Source organism: Phragmites australis, chromosome 17 (assembly GCF_958298935.1).
Source record: "Phragmites australis chromosome 17, lpPhrAust1.1, whole genome shotgun sequence".
NCBI lineage: Eukaryota > Viridiplantae > Streptophyta > Magnoliopsida > Poales > Poaceae > Phragmites > Phragmites australis.
This window is the reverse complement of record NC_084937.1, coordinates 8,444,268-8,449,188: the sequence shown is the minus strand read 5'-3', so window position 1 is coordinate 8,449,188 and position 4,921 is coordinate 8,444,268.

Below are 4,921 nucleotides of genomic sequence, written 5' to 3'. Positions count from 1 at the left end.
TCAACGATAAACACTTAATACATTAATTCAAACTACAAGCATTTATAAAATTATATCAAATACCATTACATGCATAGTTGATATCTAAAATTTCAACTCCAAATATTAAATCAAAATAATTCAGTGCATAAATGAGCGCACTAGCTGTTGCTTCAAACGGAAGTTCCATTGGACTTCCATAAATAACGAAACTGTTACTATCACACTGAAACTTAAGGTGTTGCTAGTACTTTTCTTCCCAGACCTTCCTGCATTGAGGACCAAGTAATGTGTACCCCTACTGCTGGGCAAGAAGACGTAAGATTGAAGTCAAGATATAATCAATCCACATCCGAGTGTTCCAGTAAAAATCCTACACACCAAGAGCAACAATATAGTGGAAAAATTTAATATTTGTTGGAGCAAGAGTTCGTCTTGCCCCAGTAAGTACGGCGAGAGTTTCTTCTAAGGAGGAGACTCAAGCTTGGAGATGAAGTTTAAGAGCAAGGAACACCACGAATGTATTGATGGTAGAAAAAATGGATCGCTCTGGGGGAGTATCACAGCGTGACTTGCCCGTCCTCCTGCCCAGATGATCATGCCCCCCCTATTTATAGGGCCGTGTGTAGCTTGGCGTATAAGTTATCATAATGTACAAATATCTAAGATCTGACCAAATTATTGGGCCTTATCTCGGATAACTACTTTCTACCCGATCGGTGGAGATAAATATCCACCGTGGTAACTATCGTGGTGCCTACCCCCTGGAGTGTGGCGAGCCGGTCGCCAATTGCGGCCTAGAGCCACACTGTCAGGGGTGTTAGGATAGCCTCCATTACGCTGGAGTGTCAGAGCGGCATCCATTAGCCTAGACTTTTAATGCTGGTCACTTCCTTGCAGGCAAAGCATGACTGGTGCTCCCCTTCCGGCAGATCATTCCTAAGGCTTGCTGACTCACCTTGTAGCCTTCGAGAAGGCAGCCCGAGGCAAGGGCCTCAGGAGACATGGAACCGGGAGGTGAAAGCTTTGGGAAGCAAGACTCTGGAATGCCGGGGCTTCAGGAGGCCGAAGCTTCGGGGGACCGAGGCTTCAGGAGGTTGGGTTTTTGTGAGGCTGAGCCTTCGGGAGACTAAGCCGGCTCAGCTAAGGGAAGGCTTCGTAGGTGCAAAGGGGTATTGTGAAGGGATTTGATGACTTCGGAGGTCGAGCCTTTAATTGAAGGTCTGGAGATCAAGGCTCTAGAGGGACCTGGATGGTAATCTTCAACCATTATCCTCAGGCTGGTTTATTTTTCCCCCCAATAGTACCCGCTCATTCTTGGGCCTCGATGTTTTGGAGGGGGGAGAGGATGTAGAGGAAAAACCAACCCCAGCCTGGTATAGCATCATGGATGCCTGATGGCAATTCCCTATCCTTTAAAAAGTTTTTTTGTTTAGAAACCATGGACGTCGATGGGGAGCCCAAGGCTGATGGCGTACTGGTGGTGGCGATCTGCCTTGGAGTTTATTGGAGCTATCATGCGTGGTGTAGGGACCCCGGGTCAGAGGGACGTCGATGGATGTGGTGTAGTTTTAGGGTCCATGTTGAGACCGATATAGCTTTATCCGGATTCCTTCGGTATGGTTCTTCCTGCCCTTTGAGGTTGCTAGAGTAGAGGTTATGTGTGGATTGGAGGATCCCACGCGTTGGCCTGGCAGGATAAGATGTGCCACTGCCACATTCTGACTGGACAATGCAGGGGGTCATTTAGGGTCTTAGCGCCTGCCCGGCTCCAGAGGTGCTCCGTTCTGAGCTTGGCAATGGCGTGTCGGAGGTGAAGCCGAGGGCTAGGCGGGAGAGGTGGTCTACAACCTCCTCGGCCCATAGCCACTGCCATGAATTGTGGTCTCTACAATGGACAGTCGAGGGTTCCACTATGTTTTCTGTGCCATGAAGCGTGGGCTTATATTAAATGTTAGTATGACACTCATAAAAGGATATGGTAGGGTAATGATTTAACCTTTTACCATACGTGTTTGAGTCACATGGGTCATACCATTCCCTATAGGGAGAGGGATTTTTATACCCCTTTGATCTGTGTGAGGTGCTCTTTGGAGGTCAGTGGGTTTCATACCCCTTCGGCATGGAGGCATTTTCCTTCAAGATGCCGGGGTACTCTTCCCGTTAGGTCCTTTCAAAACCTTTTCGCCCGGTGGGGTATTGGAAACATCCCCATTGCGGGGGTTTTTGGAAGTCTTTCTATTTTGGCAGAAGTTTGGTAAGGCTGTCCGTTTTTTGAGAGGTTTTGTAAAGCTCTCCGTTGTGCGGAGGTTTGGTAAAGCTCTCCATTTTTGCCGGAGGTTTGATAAAGCTCACCGTTGTGCGGAGGTTTTGTAAGACTCTCCATTTTTGTCAGAGGTTTTGTAAAGTTCTTCATTTTTACCGGAGGTTTGTAAGACTCTCCGTTTTTGTGAGAGGTTTGGTAAAGTTCTCCGTTTTTACCGGAGGTTTGTGAGACTCTCCATTTTTGCCGAAGCTTTTGTGAGACTCTCCGTTTTTGCTGGAGGTTTTGTAAGACTCTCCATTTTTGCCGGAGGTTTTGTAAGACTCTTCGTTTTTGCCGGAGGTTTAAGACTCTCCATTTTTATCGGAGGTTTTGTAAGACTCCACATTTTTGCCGTAGGTTTTGTAAGACTCTCTATTTTTGTCAAAGGTTTTGTGAGACTCTCCGTTTTTGCCGGAGGTTTTATAAGACTCTCTGTTTTTGTCGGAGGTTTTGTAGGACTCCATGTTTTTGCTGGAGGTTTTGTAAGACTCCCCATTTTTTCCAGAGGTTTTGTAAGGTTCCTTGGCATGTATTAATGCCGAAGGTGCTACACACTATCGGAGCTACGCAATACCTTCCAGGAAACATAAGCAGTCTTGTCTTCCAGGTGATCTAGGCATGCTACGCCCGTGATGTATAGACTTGTCATGCTCCTGAGGAAACACCTGGGGTGCATTGCAACACTGTCCACCAAGGATGTGCCATGGCGCGTGGCATTTATATGACCAAAGCTATTCAATGCCTTCCAGGACACCCTGGGCATAATCTGCCTTGCAGGTGACCTAGGCATAAATGGCGCCCGTGATATATAAGCATGTCGTGCAGAGAAGATTCCTTGCGATAGCATTCCTCAGAGCACCACATCCTCACATCAGGGCAGTCCCCTGATATGCGGCTTACACACACTATCGAGGCTACACAATACCTTCCAGGAAACCTAGGCAGTCTTGCCTTCCAGGTGACCTAGGCATGATATGCCCGCAGTGTGTGGGCTCCACTTCCTACCAGGGCAAAGCCTACAGTCTGGGAAACCTTTTCAGGTGACCATGTGTTTAGGCAAGCAATGCTTACTGGTGCGTGGACTTGTCACTCCTTCGGAGAAATCCCCCGGGGGTGCCGCAACTATATTAGCAAGGAAGTCCCTTGATAACCGGCATCTACACACTATCGAGGCTACACAATACCTTCCAGGAAACCTAGGTAGTCTTGCCTTCCAGGTGACCTAGGCATGCTATGCCCGCAGTGTGTAGGCATATCGTGCAACGAGGATTCCTTGCGACAGCATTCCTCGGAGCAACGCAACTCCGCCACTGAGGACATCCCCCGGGGCGTGGCTTCGACACCCGAGACTATGCAAATGCCTTCCAGGGCACCCTGGGCATAATCTGCCTTACAGGTGACTTAGGCATATGCGGCACCCGTGGTGTGTGGGCCTCACTGTCTACTGAGACTACACAATGCTTCCCAGGAAATCTAGGCAGACTTGCCTTCCAGGTGACCTACACATGCTACGTCCACAGTACATGGGCTTGTCACACCACCCGAAGATGTCGTATGGGTGGTGCCGCAACACGGTCTATCAAGGAAATCCCTTGATATGTGGCAACTACACTTCTGAGGCCGAACAATCCCTTCCAGGAAACCTGGGTAGACCCGCCCCCTAGGCGACCTAGGCACGATGCATCTGCGGGAGTGTAGGGATTTTGCATGGTTATACTAGCTAAGTTTTGCAGTCTACTGTTGGAAATAAGAAGCTAGTTGTAGCGTAAAACATAGCTAGGTTACATAACTGTTCATGCTAAATGAGAATGTAACTTAAGTTCTACTGCTTCTATCTAGTGGCTATCTATTGAAAAAAGACTTCTAGTAGTAAGGTTGGAGGCCTCCAACAGACTCTAACCTGATCGTATGAAAGACGGATCATTAGGTAAACTACTTGATGGTTAATAGTGGGTGTACCTTTGTAGGAATAAGGCCTCTATTGCGAGGCTTGGTGGCCTCGAAGCCTATGGCTAGGCTGGGAGAGGTGGAGCTCAGCCCCCTCAGCCTTTAGCCACTGCCCGGCTCCGGAGCTAATCCGTCCGGAGCCTAGCGACGGTATGTTGGAGCCGTAGTCGAAGGTTAGTCGGGAGAGGCGATCCTCGACCGCCTCAACCCTTAGCCACTGCCCAGCTACAGAGGTACCCCATCCAGAGCCTGGTGATGGCGTGTCCCCAACTTAGTTCTCGTTGCTGGGTGTGGTACCGTTGGTAGTAGGGTCGGTAGCGATGGTGCGGGGTTGATGGACCTGGGATTTTCCTGGGAGTTGGTTCCAGGCCTCCGAACCCTGCGTCATCCTTCGTCTGCTCCTTCTGCAGCTAGGTATTCTGCTTGCTTTTCGAGGTATTTCTCCCGGAAGGTCATGAGGGTGCGGTAGTTGTTGGTGTTGTGGTCACGTCCTGGTCTATGCAGGATGCACCCGTGTGCCTCCAGGGGTGCTGGAGCTTGGAGTTGTCATTGGAGTCGCTACCGAAGGTGGTGTATCCCGGAGTTTGTGGTTTCCCCTAGGTCTCCTTCCCCTTTGGGAGACCATCGAGGCTACCCGGTGAACTGGCTTTTGGGGCCAAAGTGGTTCTGACTATGCCTCCTCGGATGAGG